General features: G+C 42.7%; 1 protein-coding gene across 1 annotated transcript in view; it reads left to right on the forward strand.

The window, feature by feature from the left end:
- YTHDC2 (YTH N6-methyladenosine RNA binding protein C2) overlaps positions 1-17,242 on the forward strand; it is a 245,818-nt gene that overhangs the window by 92,793 nt on the left and 135,783 nt on the right. The window contains exons 33-34 of the mRNA XM_064595793.1: positions 6,332-6,431; positions 14,535-14,639. The gene's annotated coding sequence lies outside the window, so the exon portion shown is untranslated. The remainder of the gene's footprint in view (positions 1-6,331; positions 6,432-14,534; positions 14,640-17,242) is intronic.

Genomic DNA, 17,242 nt, shown 5'->3' on the forward strand with positions numbered 1-17,242 from the left:
GGATGGCATTGAGGGTATAGATTGCTCTGGGTAGCATAGACATTTTAACAATGTTTATTCTTCCGATCCATGAGCATGGAATATTTTTCCATCTTTTTGTCTCTCCTTCAATTTCTTTCATGAGTGTTTTGTAGTTCCTAGAGTATAGATCCTTTACCTCTTTGGTTAGGTTTATTCCGAGGTATCTTATGGTTTTTGGTGCTATTGTAAGTGGAATCGTTTCTCTAATTTGTCTTTCTACAGTTGTGTTGTTAGTGTATAAGAAAGCAACTGATTTCTGTGCATTGATTTTGTATCCTGCCACATTACTGAATTGCTGGATGAGTTCTAGTAATTTGGGGGTGGAGTCTTTTGGGTTTTCCACATAAAGTATCATGTCGTCTGCGAAAAGAGAGAGTTTGACTTCTTCTTTGCCAATTTGAATACCTTTTATTTCTTTTTGTTGTCTGATTGCTGTTGCTAGGACTTCTAGTACTATGTTGAACAACAGTGGTGAGAGTGGGCACCCTTGACGTGTTCCTGATCTTAAGGGAAAGACTCTTAGCTTTTCCCCATTGAGGATGATATTCGCTGTGGGTTTTCATAGATGGATTTTATGAGCTTGAGGAATGTTCCCTATATCCCTATACTCTGGAGAGTTTTAATCAGGAAAGGATGTTGTATTTTGTCAAATGCTTTTTCTGCATCAATTGAGAGGACCATATGGTTCTTCTCCCTCCTCTTATTAATGTGTTCTATCACATTGATTGATTTGTGAATGTTGAACCACCCTTGCATCCCAGGAATAAATCCCACTTGGTCGTGGTGGATGATCCTTTTAATGTATTGTTGGATCCTATTAGCTAGGATTTTGTTGAGGATTTTGGAATCCATATTCATCAGGGATATCGGTCTGAAATTCTCCTTTTTGATAGGGTCTTTGCCTGGTTTGAGGATTAAGGTAATGCTGGCCTCATAGAATGAGTTTGGAAGTTTTCCTTCTGTTTCTATTTTTTGAAACAGCTTCAGTAGAATAGGTATTATTTCTTCTTTGAATGTTTGGTAGAATTCCCCAGGGAATCCATCAGGCCCTGGACTCTTGTTTTTTGGGAGGTTTTTGATCACTGCTTCAATCTCGTTACTGGTTATTGGCCTATTCAGGTTTCCTGTTTCTTCTTGTTTCAGTCTTGGCAGCTTATAGGTTTCCAGGAAGGCCTCTATTTCATCCAGATTGCTCAGTTTATTGGCATATAGTTGTTGATAATAATTTCTAATAATTGTTTCTATTTCCTTGGTGTTAGTTGTGACCTCTCCCCTTTCATTCATAATTTTATTAAGTTGGGTCCTTTCTCTTTTCTTTTGGATGAGTCTGGCCAGTGGTTTATCGATCTTATTAATTCTTTCAAAGAACCAGCTTCTAGTTTTGCTGATCTGATCTTCTGTGTCTCTGGTTTCTAATTCATTGATCTCTGCTCTAATCTTAATTATTTCTCTTCTAATGTATGGCTTAAGCATCGTTTGTTGCTTTTTCTCTAGTTCTTTAAGGTATAGAGTTAGATGGTGAATTTGGGATTTTTCTATTTTTTTGAATGAGGCTTGGATGGCTATGTATTTCCCCCTTAGGACAGTCTTTGCAGTATCCCATAGGTTTTGGACCGATGTGTTTTCATTTTCATTGGTTTCCATGAATTGTTTAAGTTCTTCTTTGATTTCCTGGTTGACCCAAACATTCTTGAGCGGAGTGGTCTTTAGCTTCCAAGTGTTTGAATTTCTGCCAAATTTTTTCTTGTGATTGAGTTCCAGTTTTGGAGCATTGTGGTCTGAGAATATGCAGGGAATTATCTCAATCTTTTGGTATCGGTTGAGACCTGATTTGTGAGCCAGTATATGGTCTATTTTGGAGAAAGTTCCATGTGCACTCGAGAAGAATGAGTATTCTGTTGTTTTAGGGTGGAATGTTCTGTATATATCTATGAGGTCCATCTGGTCCAGTGTATCATTCAAAGCTCTTGTTTCCTTGTTGATTTTCTGCTTAGATGATCTGTCCATTGCTGAGAGTGGAGTATTGAGGTCTCCTACAATTAATGTATTGTTATCAATATGACTCTTTATTTTGGTTAACAGTTGGCTTATGTAGATGGTTGCTCCCATGTTGGGGGCATAAATATTTACAATTGTTAGATCTTCTTGTTGGATAGACCCTTTAAGAATGATATAGTGTCCTTCTGTGTCTCTTATTACAGACTTTAGTTTAAAATCTGATTTGTCTGATATAAGAATTGCTACCCCAGCTTTCTTTTGAGGTCCGCTGGCATGGATGATGGATCTCCATCCCTTCACTTTCAGTCTGGATGTATCTTTAGGTTCATAATGAGTCTCTTGTAGACAGCATATGGATGGGTCCTGTCTTTTTATCCAATCTGCAACCCTGTACCGTTTTATGGGAGTGTTTAGGTCATTCACATTGAGAGTGATTATTGAAAGATATGAATTAATTGTCATCATGTTGCCTGTGAAGACATTGTTTTTATAGATTGTCCCTGTAAATTTCTGTTGTATATCACTCTTGGGGTCTTTCTCCTTTTATAGAACCCCCCCTTAATATTTCTTGCAGGGCTGGCTTAGTGGTCACATATTCTTTCAGTTTCTGCCAGTCGTGGAAGCTCTGCATCTCTCCATCCATTCTAAATGAAAGCCTTGCCGGATAAAGTATTCTTGGCTGTATGTTCTTCTCATTTAGTACCCTGAATATGTCTTGCCAGGCTTTTCTGGCTTGCCAGGTCTCTGTGGATAGGTGTGACATTATTCTGATGTTCCTCCCTCTGTACGTAAGGAATCTCTTCCCCCTAACTGCCCTTAAGATGGTTTCCTTGGTTCTAAGATTTGCAAGTTTTACTATTACATGCTGGGGTGTTGGCCTGTTTTCCTTGATGTTGGGAGGGGTCCTTTCTGCCTCTAGGACTCGAATGTGTGTTTGATTCCCCAGATTAGGGAAGTTCTCAGCTATGATTTGCTCAAATACATCTTCTAGTCCTCTCTCTCTCTCCACTCCCTCCGGGATTCCAATGATTCTGACATTGGAATGCCTCATGGTGTCACTTATTTCTTTGATTCTATTTTCATGGATTCTGAGTTGTTTTTCCCTGGCCTCCTCTTTTCCCTTTTTATCTATTATATTGTCTTCCAGGTCGCTTATTCTCTCTTCTGCCTCAGTTACCCTAGCTGTTAGATTATCTAGATTGGATTGGATCTCACTGACAGCATTTTTAAGTTCTGCCAATTCCCCTTTTATTTCTGCCCTTAGAGACTCTATGTTGCCATTAATTGATTTCTCCATTCTAGCCATTGTCTTCACAATTGCTAGCCTGAATTCCGTCTCCGACATCTTGGTTATATCTGCATCCATTTGTAAATCTGCAGCATAAGTCATAATCTCTGAGTCTTTTCTATTTTGGTGCCTCCTCCTCCTAGTCATTCTGTTGATGGGTGTTTGAGGGAATGTATAGAGTCCAAATTATTGACCGGAACCCAAGCAAGATGCACCTGTTTTCTTGGGACCTTAGGGTTGCTGGCCTCTTGTTTTCCCAGCCTATCTTCTGTGGGTGGGGCCTGCCACACTGTTACTCAGGCTACCCTGTTTGGACAGAGTTGCCCTGTGCCCCTGTGGCGGGGGATGGCCTCAGGGGGAATCAGTTTTTGGGGCTTTTGTTCTCTGGTGGCTTTCCGCATCTCTTCCGTGAGTGTGAGTTAGAGTAGAAGAGACCGTTTCCAACCCTCTGCCTCAGAGCAGAGAGATCACAGTCTGTTCTTCAGTAAGCTCTCACACCGTCTCCATTTCTGTCTGTGCTGCTATAAACTGCAGCGTCCTGGGTTGTGCGCCCCTCCACAGCTCTCCCAGTCCTGCCTCCAGGTCGGGGCAGGTCTCTGCCCTTTGTGCTTCTAAAACCGCCAGTTGCTCCCAGTTCACGCGCGTGGCCCCGTGGCTCTGGGTTTCTGCCCGGGGGCTGCCCTAGAGTCCTTTCCCCGCCACTACCGGTCTGCGAGTCTGTGCCTGTCCTCAGCGCGGGAGGCTGTCACTCACTGGCGGTGTAGGATCCCCACGGCCAGGCACCCTCCCGCTGCCGTTTATCCTCCGATATCTGCCCGCAGAATCATGGCTCCCCGCTTCCTACCTCAAAACCAACAGCTTACGATATTCTGTTTGTAGAGATCCAGATTTTCTTACATCTCAGGCTGGTTTCATGGGTGCTCAGAATGGTCTGGTAGATATCCAGCTCAATTCCAGGGACCAGTTGAAATAGGGTCCCCTACTTCTCTGCCATTTTTCCCCCCTCCTAAAAATTTTTTTAAAAAAGGGGATTGATAAGATGTTGGCTGAAAAAGGGAAAAAGAAAAATTCAAAAAAAAAAAAGTTAAAATTAACTTTGAAAGACTAAAAAATCATGGTAAAAAAGCTATGGATTCTATGTGCAGTCCTCCCCTAGTGCTGGAGTTCTGCCGTTCTCATTGATTGGTAAACTTGGTCTTGGCTGGCTGTTCTTGCTGATCTTCTGGGGTAGGGGCCTGTTGCCGTGGTTTTCAAATGTCTTTGCCGGAGGCGGAATGCCACACCCTTGCCCGGTCTGGGCTAAGTAATCTGCTCAGGTTTGCTCTCTGGAGCTTTTGTTTCCCACCAGCTTTCCGTACAGCTTTGGAGGACGAGAGTGAAAATGGCAGCCTCCCAATCTCCACCCTGGAGGAGCCGAGAACTCAGGGCCCCACTCCTCAGTGCACCCCCAGAGGAAAGCACTCAGTCACTCCCATCTCCCCAGTCTCCGGCCGCACTCCGTGCTCACCTGGCCTGTGACTGCACGTTTCTATCTCTGGCACCTGACTTGGTGTGGAGTCTCCAAACCCAGCAGATCCCTGCTGTGTGCTCCCGCACCGCTCCTCCCGGGGGAGGAAGGTGAGTCTCCCCAGATCTCCCACTTGTTGGGTCCTTGCTGGAGGAGCAGTGGCCCGACTATGCCGCGGATCACGGTCTATGGCAACCCTGAGCTGAGAGCCCGTGCCTCAGCTCCGTCTCTGCAGCCAGCTTCCCTTCTCCAATACCTGGGAGCTCTGCCGCACTCAGGCACCCCCGGCCTTTCTGTGACCCCGAAGGTCCTGAGACCACACTGTCCCGAGAGGGTTCCACCCCCCGCTTAGCCACTGGAGCGATGTCCCTCAGTGGAGCCGACTTCTAAAAGTTCCGATTTTGTGCTCCTTGGCTCTATCACTTGCCAGAAGCGGCCAAAGGAGACCCCCTCCCCCGCCGTCTATCCTCCCGAATATTGCCTCGGCTTCACTTCTCCGCACGTCCTACCTTCCAGAAAGTGGTCCCTTTTCTGTGCAGAGAGTTGCTGCTATTCTTTTCTTTGATCTCCTATTGAGTTCGTAGGTGTTCAGAATGGTTTGATCCCTATCTAGCTGAATTCCTGGGACCAGGCGAAATCCAGGTCTTCTACTCCTCCGCCATCTTGCTCCGCCCCTGCCTTGGGGTCTTTGCAAGGTCTTTCTCTTTGCTTGGGAAGCTCTCTACTCACCTTACCATGATCACTCCCTCACTCCATTTGTGTCTCAGCTCAAATGTCACTTACTCAGAGAGATCTTTCCAGACCCCTTCCAGGGTCATTCAGTTCATCTTACCCTTTACCTAGCTTAATTTTTCTTCACACCGTCACACTGCCCTTGACATGAAATTGTTTTTGATTGTTGCTTTGTATCATCTGCTTGAAGATGAGCTCCTAGAGCAAGAACTGTGCCTTTTTCAGCACTGTAGCTATACTCCTTAGAATAGGGCTTGGTCTATAGTAGGTGCTCACTGATAATTACCGAATGGATGGAAGATATAGGGCAGATGGTAACATGGAGATGCAAAGTAGGGAAAGGTTAATTTTGACTGGACAAAGTGATGATAAGGACTTCCTGGAGAGGACAGCATTTGAGTTGGATGTGGAGGGATGGATAACATCGACACGCGGAAATGGAAAAGTTCAGAGAGAAGGCTATTTGTGGGCCTTATAGAGAAGCAGGTAGCCCACTGTGTCAAGGGTTATGGTGTAGTCTGGTGACCCAGGCCACGTGGCGGGGCTGGTTCATACTGTGGTCCAGGTTCAGTTGATAAGCAGTGTCTATGGAATTCACGCTCTGAAATTCATTGCTGCCTCTCTTCAAGTAATTCCTTCTAGATGGCGTGCAAACCACTCATTTGTGGTTCCTGCTCATAGTTCAAACTAATTTACCTACCTGTTCACCACACCATCATTGATACGTACCTATAGTATGTGCAATTTGAATAGTTACCCTCCCTGCTATCTCTGTGTTCCTGCAGGGTTCTAGCACATGCAGAGAAGACCAGTACTCCTGGCAAGAGGGAGTGAGTGACATGATTTCTCAAGCTTGTGTCAGAGGTTCACACGAACAAAGCTTAGGTAAGTCCTCTCAACAATGACTATCAGAAGAGGCTTCAGGTGTTTGCATGTTTGGTATCTTTTCTTTTTTTTTTTTTTTTGAAGATTTTATTTATTCATTTGAGAGAGAGAGAGAAAGACAGAGCACAAACAGGGGGAGAGACAGAGGGAGAGGGAGAAGCAGGCTCCCCGCTGAGCCAGGAGCCCAATGTGGGGTTCGATCCCAGGACCTGGAGATCATGACCTGAGCTGAAGGCAGATGCCCAACCATCTGAGCCACCCAGATGCTCCAGTATCTTTTCTTTTTTTTTCTTTTAAAGATTATTTTATTTTATTTTTTTTGAGACAGAGAGAATGAGAGACAGAGAGCATGAGAGGGAGGAGGGTCAGAGGGAGAAGCAGACTCCCTGCTGAGCAGGGAGCCCGATGTGGGACTCGATCCCGGGACTCCAGGATCATGACCTGAGCCGAAGGCAGTCGCTTAACCAACTGAGCCACCCAGGCGCCCCCCAGTATCTTTTCTTGATATTCAAAAGTGGATTGCTGTATCTTTTAAAATATACAATATTTAATGAATATTTTTATGAATATTCAATTATTTTATCAGATATTTAAATATTCAAATTAGATAAATTTCTAGAAAGATAATAAAAGCAAGTTTACCTTATTTCTCTGCCTGAAAACTACAGAAATGAACAAAAAGAATCAAATATAGAGAGGCAGTATCTATAATGAAACTAGGAAACAGCTCAATGCCCCTCCACAGGTTAAAGAATATCTTCTAAAATTTTTTTTTATTATTTATTCATTTGAGACACAGAGATACAGAGAGAGAGAACATGAGCAGGGGGAGAAGCAGAGGGAGGGGGAGAAGCAGGCTCCCCGCCGAGCAGGGAGCCCGATGTGGGGCTTGATCCCAGGACCCTGCAATCATGACCTGAGCCGAAGGCAGACACTTAACCATCTGAGCCACCCAGGCACCCAAGAATATCTTCTAGATGCAACTCATTTGAACCCAATTGGAGAGGGATACTCAGAGCTGACTCCTGTATCCTCTGATATTGGGAAAGGATTAATCTTGTGGGTGGACCAGGGAGAAATAGGGAGGACCTTGGGCACACTTCTATTCCAGAAGTTGTCAAGGCAGATGATGTTGAAAGGGATCATGTGGCCACCCGATCTTGTCTGTGACCTGCCCCCAGAATAAGATAACTTTCAGAGTGGCCAAGACCCTGAGAGAGCACCCTCACAGAACCAGTATGTTTACATAACAGAGGATTCTTCAGTTTTGTAAGAAAAGATATTATATGAAGCCAAGGTTTCAATGGAAACCGCCCCCCCCAAATTTAAAAATCTAAAAACTAAGAATGAAAATGATGGTTGTGGCAGAGATATTCTAAAGCAAGTGGTTTCAACAATAAAATGACCAAGAAAGAAAGTCATTGTGAAGATGTGGTACTATTCAATGCTCTTCTGTCTTGAGGAAACGTCTAACCTGGTTTGGACATAGAGAAAGAGGAAAATTAGAATAATTTTGAAGTCCTTTGCTTACATGCACTGTTGACTCCAATTCTATTTGGCTATTATTTCCCTGTAACTCAAGTTAATGTTAGATCTTTGTGCATTAGTTCTTTGCAGCCTAATCTAACCTCTTTTACACCAAATAAGAAAAAGAATGGGTAAAGCAAATTTGGAGCTTTTCCCAAGATTTTCACTGAGATGATCAAAAATTGATTGGAGGTGAAAAACACATTGAAAATTTTTGTCATTGGGTGATTTTTTTTTCTCCAAGATTTCTTTCTTCCTTCTTTCTTTCTTTCTCTCTCTCTCTCTCTCTCTCTCTCTCTCTTTCTTTCTTTCTCTCTCTCTCTCTCTTTCTTTTTAAAGATTTTATTTATTTATTTATTTGACAGAGAGAGAGGGAAGGGAGAGTGGGAGAGGGAGAAGAAGGCTTCCCGCTGAGCAGGAAGCCTGATGCGGGACTTGATCCCAGGATGCTGGGATCATGACCTGAGCCAAAGGCAGACGCTTAACGACTGAGCCACCCAGGTGCCCCCCTCTAAGATTTCTAATATATGCAGGTTACCAGTTGTTCCTTATCATTATTTCCTGTAGAGGTTCTGTAGTCCAAAGACAGGACATTAATTTATGGCTCTGCTGTTTACTTATCTGCTTGACTGCGGGCAAGTTTCTTAATATGTTCAGGGTTTGCCTTTGTAAAACGCACCTCATAAGTTGTGAGGATTAAGCAAGATATCATGGAAAACACCTGGCTTAGAGTCCGGGATGGAGAGGGCATTCCAAAAATGCACTGTTGTTTCTTATTCGATAATAAGAGGTCATAACTCATGAAATATGATAATGCCAAAAAGAATGCTTCCTTCACTGAAGGATTTTGTCCCTCCTAGGTAGTAGCCCACCCATAACATCTGTTACATTACTCTGTATTCTTAAAATTAGCATAGCCTAGTGTTATGCTGGACATTTTATGGATGGAAATAATTAGAAACCTTATTTTTGGTTCAGATAATGGCCTCTGAGCATATGGAAGCCTCCTAATTCATTGGCAACAAGTTCATAAACTCTGTTGGGTCTGCAGCTGTGAACCTACAGGACCTGTCCTCTGGGTATTTTTAACAGATTTTTGCTCGGTGATAATTAATAAATTAATAATTGGTGCTAAGAGAATTTAATGTATCATGCAAGGAGAAGCAGAAACAGCAAGTAAGAAATGCATGTTTCTATAAGGGACATGGTATTAGAACAAAAAGAAAGCTTGAAGGGTGGCTTGACCTTGGCCAACATGCTGGCTGGGTAGATTGCTTACCCCCCATCTCCTTGTGATGGATGTCCATCTTTCAAACACTGATCACTGATGCTATGGAAGTCATCAAACTTTGTTAGAATAATGGTATGATGGGAACTCTTGAATTATTAATGATTAGTGTGCATTACATTCATATTGAATACATCTGCAGCTTTTTAAGGAAAAGTGATGCACATGTTGTCTTTGATATAGAAAGTCATATTCTTCTACATAATTGCTCTCTTTTAGTAAGAAAGAACTCTGTGTACAGTCTCATCACCATTCCCATTGAGTACCCATGTTCAATATGATTGTGGGTGGGGCTCTTGAGTGGCTCAGTTGGTTAAGCGTCTGCCTTCAGCTCAGGTCATGAACCTGGGGTCCTGGAATCGAGCCCTGTGTTGGGCTCCCTGTTCAGCGCAGAGTCTGCTTCTCTCTCTCCATCTACCCCTCCCCCTGCTTGTGTCCTTTCTCAAATAAATGAATAAAACCTTAAAAAAATATTCAATATAATTGTAGGCACCCAATAATAAGAGCTCAGAATCTATACAGTGCTCTTTAAAGAGGTCCCTCAAGTTGTTTTGAAGTAAATTTATTGTTTTTTTTGTTAGTAGTATTAGTTAGTATTATGTCCAGGGATTGGGAATATTTATTTATCAGAGATTACAGGCTGCAGTGCCCTTCAGACAGAGTTATGGCCTGGGAATGAGACTGTCCTAGTAAAAATAGTGTCCGTGGCTTCAATAATTGCCTTAGAAACTGGAGAAAGGAGTAAGAAAGGTGCATGAAGAGAATATTGTTTTTGTGCCATTTTTTTTTTTTTTCAAAATGATAAACCACTGAGTGTGATCAGAAGCCCCATGAGAGGTCCACACTGCCTGCTCAACATCTCCATCGGATGTCTTGAAGGAAAGCTAAATCACCATGTCTAAAACTGAACCAAACTCACTATTGGGACCCTGCCCCCACATGTCCCCCGTTTTGCGTTTCCTAACTCAGCAAATGGCACTGCAGTTCCCCCAGATGGGTATGTCAGGAATTGGGCATTGTTCTTAATCTGGATACATCCTTCAGCTTCAACCACCATAAATATTGAGATATTTATTTCTCAATATCTTCCAAATCGATCTGTTTCTCTGCACCTTCATTGCCACTGCCCTAGACGAGCCATCAGCATATCTCACCTGGAGTACTGCAGCGGCCATGTGATGGGTCTCTCCCTTTCTACTTTTCCTGGCCAGTGCATTCTCTTGCAACTCAAGTAACCATTTAAAACCAAATTGGATTGCATCACTGACCTATCTTAAATCTTTACAGTTGGGATAAAGCCTGTCTGATCTGGACCCTGCTTATCTCTCTGGGTTTGTTTGATTGTTACGTGCTGTCTTCTTAGAATCCTTCAGCTGTGACGTGCTCTTTCCAAAAGCAGGGATCTCACCTCAGTTAACTCCTTCAGACCTCAGAGCGAAAGTTACTCTTGGGAAGATCTCAGATACTTTGGTCAGATCTCCATGATCTGCTTTTGTGGCACCAGGTACTTTTTCCTTGAACATTGATCATACACATTCATTGTGTGATTACCTTGCTCAATATTGCTTGTGCAGGTACCCTGTTAGGTGCACCATTGTGACATGCTGTTTGGGACATCATCACCTGTCCCGTCCCCTTCTTTTTACATTAATTCCTTAGCTCCATTCATGGCTCTTTTCAATATGTCATCTTCAGCATTGGTTTGGGGGAGGAAGCAAGAGCCTATGACAATTAGCCATCTTGTCAGGTTTTCCATTCCCTACAACTTTCACAAATAGTATTTTAGTGGCTTCTGTAATCATTATGATGTGCCATAATATGAGATGTTCAGTAAGGCAGGGAAAACTAAACTGTAGTATTGAGGATCATACATAGGTAATAAAGCAATGAGGTGGTTACCATAAAAGTCAGGATAGATCTCACCTTCATGGGGAGGAAAGGGATTGCAACTGGGAAGGAACAGGCTAGGGGCTTCTGAAGTATGACAGTTGTTTATTTCGTGGCATGGACAGTGATCAGGATGGACTACATAAATTGTGGGGTCTGTACAACATGGGGATGTGGGGCCCCTTGTTTTTAAAATTATTACAAATATTAAGACAGTGACAGCAGGTTATCAGGCCAAGAATGGCACCCTTCTAAGTGGGGATCCCTGTGTGACTGCACAGGTTGCATGCCCATGAAGTCAGTCTTGGGGGTGATTGTATGAGAATTCACTCTGTAATAATTTGTTAAGATACATATTTTATATTTTATGTATTTTCCTCTATGTTTGCTGTGTTTCACAATGAAAGAGTTGAAAATAATTGAATACAATGAGAACTCAAAAAAATAAAAAAATAAATTAGAACCCTATATGATTGCTTTGAGGAACTCCCACTTATAGGAAAAGGTAAAAGGGTGAAAATATGAACAAAAAGTCAAGAGATATGAATAGTAAAAGGAACTGTATTAGCATCTATATAAAAATAGGAAGCCTCAAAAGAGAAGAAAAAAATAAACAGAGAAGTAAATATTTTAAGGAATAATGACTGAGAACTTTCCAGAATGAGCAAAAGCAGAAAGAATTCATAGAGTACAAAATAGGATAGATAAGAAGAAGCCTACACCTATGTGTACTGTCATAAAATTTAAGAACTAAAAACCACTTAAAATTCTAAAAGCTTCCAGGAAGAAAGAACAGATAACTCATAAAGGAACAAGAATAAAATTGATGCTCACTTCTCTTCAATGACATGGAATACAAAAACATAATGTAGAAGTGTTTTTGAAGCGTTAAAGGAAAAATCCTTTAAACTTAGAATCTTACTTTTAGCTAAACTGATAGTTTTAAACTTTTTGATATCAGAATTCCTTAACACTCTTAAAAATCATTGAGGACCCAAAAGAGATGTTGTTTATGTGGGTTATGTCTATCAATCCATCAATATTTAATGTATTCAATATTTATTTCATTTAAAAAAATCACTAGTTACATTTTAACATAAACAGCATACTTTTAATGAAAAATAACTGTATATTTTGAAACAAAATACAATTAGTGAGAGGAACGGCATTGTAATTACATGACCTCACTCAAAACTGTGGGAAAAGCTCTGTCTCCAAGGCGTTTGTCAAGAACAATAAATGGCAATTATTTGACATCTTGGCTGCCTGAAGCTGTGATACCAGTTGGGGCAAACAAACCAGGCCAGAAACTTAAAAGGAAAATCTGGGAAAGAAGATATACACAGGGGGCTTTGAAAAGCTCTGACTTATTCCTGGGAATCTAGAAGGCCACGTGCATCTGTGGGGTTGTGAGCACACCAAGAAAAGAGTTGAGAAGGCCTCAGTCTCTCGCCTTTGGTTGACCTTGAGGCCCTGGGCAAGCAGGAGGTGAAGGCTAAGGCAGACTTGTAAGGTCTTGAGTGTTGAAGGTGTGCTGCAGCCCAAACCCAGAACCTCTCATCAAAGCTTTCAATCTCTTCTTAAAATGGTTCTGAGAAGGGAAGACATGGTTGTAAGCTAAAGAAAGATGCCTTACACCTAGAAGATTAGTGATCAAGAGAGAAGGCCTGATCATATTCAGACATTTCTGTCTTCTCTACAGATCCTGCAAAAGGCATGGCTTCATTGCAGTTTCTCTCTTCTCTGCCTGCACATTCTCTAGGGTCATCCTAGAGGCTTCTGAAATAATAAAGTGGATAATAAGAGGATACCAGCATACCCTAACATGAGGCCTTTGTTCCCACTAAACATAAAAGTCAAGAAACAAGGGGTGCCTGGTGGCTCAGTCGTTAAGTGTCTGCCTTTGGCTCAGGTCATGATCCCAGGGTCCTGGGATTGAGCCCCCGCATTGGGGCTCCCTGTTCTGCGGGAAGCCTACTTCTCCCTCTCCCACTCCCCCTGCTTGTGTTCCCTCTCTCGCTGTGTCTCTCTCTATCAAATAAATAAATAAATCTTTAACAACAGCAACAACAACAACAAAAAAAAGTCAGAAACAAAAACAAAGGAAAGAAACCACCTAATCAGTTTTAAAGCATGAACATGGGCTCCAGGGGGGAGTAGAATCTAGGACAGCAGCGTTTTAGAAAATAAGATCCAAGAAAAATAAATAATGCTGAAAGCACCCAGGAAATGAAGCCTGGGCTACTGCTCAAAGCCAAAGGGCTACATCAAAAGTAAAATCTTTGGACACCTGGGTGGCTCAATCAGTTAAGTGTCTGCCTTCAGCTCAGGTCATGATCCCCGGGTTCTGGGATTGAGTCTCGCATCCGGCTGCTTGCTCAGCGGGGAGGCCCTGCTTCTCCCTTTGCCTGCCACTCCCCCTGTTTGTGTGCATGCTCTCTCTCTCTCTGTGACAAAGAAATAAATAAGATCTTAAAAAAGTAAAAATTTCAGGTGGCTCAGGTGGCATACGAAGCAGACCATTAAGCTGAGCAAATTATGAATAAGGAGGAATTCAACATCTACTGGGAAGCTTTTTCCATTTAGGCTCATAAAACTAAGCTCCATTGTGTAAAGTGTCATCCTTTGGGAAAACAAGCCTTCATCAATACAGTTGTCTTGGTCTGGCAATCTCTTTTACTCTTGAGAGTGCAGATGATGTGCAAGGAGCCTATAACTCTTTCCCTAAATCCACGATAAATTAGTCATGTTTCCATGAGGTCTACTGTACCCTTAGCATTTTTAATCCTAGTATGGATAAGCCTGGGGAGGAGGGAGAATGGATTCATGTGAATTTTTTTTTCATCCTGTTGCTCCATCTTAGACTTGTCCCATTCCTGAAGCATTACCAGTTTTGGAGGTTAGGAGAGAGAGTTGAGTTGAACTCTCTTGGTTTGCTTCCTGCTAAGTTGGTAGGGTGTAGGAGCCCTGTGCATGCCTTCCCTCGCATGCCCAGGAGTCCATGTATTTGAGACCGAAGCAACGAACAGATGAATTAACATCCCCATTCAAACACTGCTATTAAGTGTTGATAAAAAAATGCTTTATCCCTGGTTAAAGAAATTATTACTGTTTTTCAAATTCAACCAGGCGCCGAACATTGTACCAGGCACTGAGCTAGGTGCTTACACATCCATTATTTCATTTTGTTCTTAGCATTGGTATTTCCTCCAAAGTTCTAATGGGAAATTAAGTGATACTGTAAGCCATTTGTGGGTGAAATTACTGCCAAATGCTTAGAGGAAATTCAGAGCTTTAATGAATGGTTTAATTCAAGTCTGAGCTGAACCAATCCAAGTGCTTTCTTGTCCCCTGTTCAGATTGTATTGTTTTTGCCTCTTTCCTTGAATCTCCTACAAAAGGTCCCAGGTCCCAGACCTTGTCACTGTGGGCCCTGGACACCGCAGGCAGATTTGAGATGAATGAGCTCTGCAAGGACACCAGGACTGACCGATTCTTGTCAAAAGGTATATTTATTTTTTTAAAAAGTCCATTTATTACATTGATCCAGCTAAGAAGTTTACATCCGATACAGAGTCCCCTACTCAGATGAGATGTTGACCAGAAGGACCAGGATGAAGACCAGGCAAGTGGGGCTGTCTGGATGACAGGACCTCAACATATGTTTCTAGTCACAGTCCAATTCCAGATAGAAGGCACTTTCAAAGGCCACAGATGGAGTTACTGTCTCAGTTTGTAACCCTTACTCCAACTCATTACGTGGCAGACACTTGAGCGCAGAGGTAATATGGTATCAAGCAGGTCAGGGTCCCCCTGGAAGGCATTCATGTGGTCTTGTGCAAGGTCAGGAAAGAGGAACTAGAGAATTCCCTAACTTCCCCATCAGGACCCTTCACCTCCGTCCCTCAGTCAGGAGCTAGGGTGAGACCCAGGGGGTCCTGGCTGAACCTTCCCTGCTTCTCACTGTAAAGTTTCAACCTGTTCTGAATCTTTAATGCACATCACCATCAGGCTGTTTTCTGAGCAGGCAAAGAGCCCTTTGAGGTCAGCTGTCATCAAGAGTAGTAGTTGTCACCTGGGGGAAGCAGGGAGGTGACACAGGCAGAGCAAGATGCTTTAGCCTGAGAGACTGAGGTCCCCGGGGCCTCCTTCACCTCCTCCGATCCAACATGTGGGCTGAGAAGCATGCCCCTGAGGCAGAGGAAGTGGGTTTACAACTGGTGAAAGTATGCTTTCCAGGACTGGGACCTTGGAAAGAAAATCACATACATAAGCAAGTATAAGAGCATAGCTGATGAACATTTTTATATTCAGTGCAAGGACACAACTTTGGGGTGTGTGTGTGTGTGTTTATGTGGTGGTAAAATATATATAATATAAAATTTTCCCTTTTAAACAATTTTTAAGTGTACAGCTCGGTGGCACTAAGTACATTCACACTGTCGTGCAATCATCAACCCCCATCCATCCCCAGAACTTTTCCCTCACCCAAACGGAAACTCCCTACCACACTGAATGCTGAATTCCTATTCTTCTCTCTCCCCAGCTTCTGGAAACCTCAGTTCCTTCTGTCTCTGTGAATTTGAATATCTAGGTACCCCATGAAAGTGGAATCATACAGTATTTGTCCCTCTGTGACTGGCTTATGTCACTTACCACATCCATCAAGTTTCATTCGTGTCGTAGTGTGCGTCACAATCTCCTTTCTTCTTAAGACTGAAGAATATTCTGTTGTGTGGATAGCTCACTTTGTTTATCCATCCACTTGTCCATACCCATTTGGGTTGTTTCTACTGTTTAATGCTGCCCGAACATGGGTGAATAGCTTTCTGTTTAGGAGCTTAGTGTTTTCACCTTGAAAAAATGGCATGATATCTAGTTTGTGTGGGGTTGGAGCATTATTCTGATCTGGGTTAATGTGTTCATCCTTGAAGAGTGTCCCAGCATGAGAGCAAGGAGGATCTTCTCAAGTGCTTGGACACAGTTGGGTAGTCTGATGCATAGAACCTGTAAATTAACACTAGTTGAAAAATTTTTTCTTGATGACAATATCTTTCTCAGATTAGTCTGCTGCTGATCAACTTTAGAGACTGTTGGTCACTTTGACTTCCCAAATCCTAATGTTCTTCTTGGCTTTAGCTTCCAGTGTTTCAAGAAGTCTGTGCCCGGCTATGAGTGCCCAGGGGTTCAGGACTAGAGCCTGCCCCCAGCCAGTGTTGGGAAGTGAGAACTGTGTATTTTATCCCCACCACGAACACTTTGCTGGGTTTTCCCTCAGAATGAGCACTTTTCTGTGTCTCAGCTAGGCTCTTCCCACCGCCTACAGAAGCCACCATCATTTCTGTGCTTTCTCTACATGTTCTTAGAGCAACTCATGCTGCTTCTCTTTGGTGCAGAAGAGTTAAGCTTTTAGGCATTTGGTTCTGCCTTCTTTTTTTTTTTTTTTTTAAGATTTTATTTATTTATTTATGAGAGAGAGAGAGCACACACAAGCAGGGGGAGGGGCAGAGGGAGAAGCAGACTCCCCACTGAGCAGGGAACCCAACGTGGGACTTGATGCCAGGACCCCAGGATCATGACCTGAGCTGAAGGCAGATGCTTAACCTATTGAGCCACCCAGGTGTCCCACAGCCTTCCTATTATTGTTGTTGATACAGAGAGAAACTGTGGAGGTAAGTTTCTCACCCATGAAAATCCACACCCACTGAATACACTGTGAATCAGACCATCACAATCACAGTAACTGGGGTCAAAATGGCTCAGAAGTGAAACAGTACCTAAAGCAAAGTTTTGTTAAGTGACAAGAAGAAGATGAAAAACACTTTCTGGCATTAATTTAATTATTCCCAGTAGTTTTATCTCAATAGTAAAGACTTACATGCACCTGTTCTTGCTCTAGAAAAAGGTTAATGTAAAAGCTCTTAAGTGGAAAAAGGGGTAAAAGAATGACTCCAAAATTGAGAAGGTTTTAGAGAAAAAAATAGAAGTAGGAGCAATATTTACATACAAGAGTCATAGAAACTATGCACGCACTTAAAGCTGTTAAGTGTGAGTGCAACTGGGTCATTTCTGGGTGGCACGGCACCGAGTAGCCAACAGCCTGCAGAGC

This window comes from Mirounga angustirostris, unplaced genomic scaffold, assembly GCF_029215605.1.
Source record: "Mirounga angustirostris isolate CCGP_5_RB_7025 unplaced genomic scaffold, mMirAng1.0.hap1 SCAF_7, whole genome shotgun sequence".
NCBI lineage: Eukaryota > Metazoa > Chordata > Mammalia > Carnivora > Phocidae > Mirounga > Mirounga angustirostris.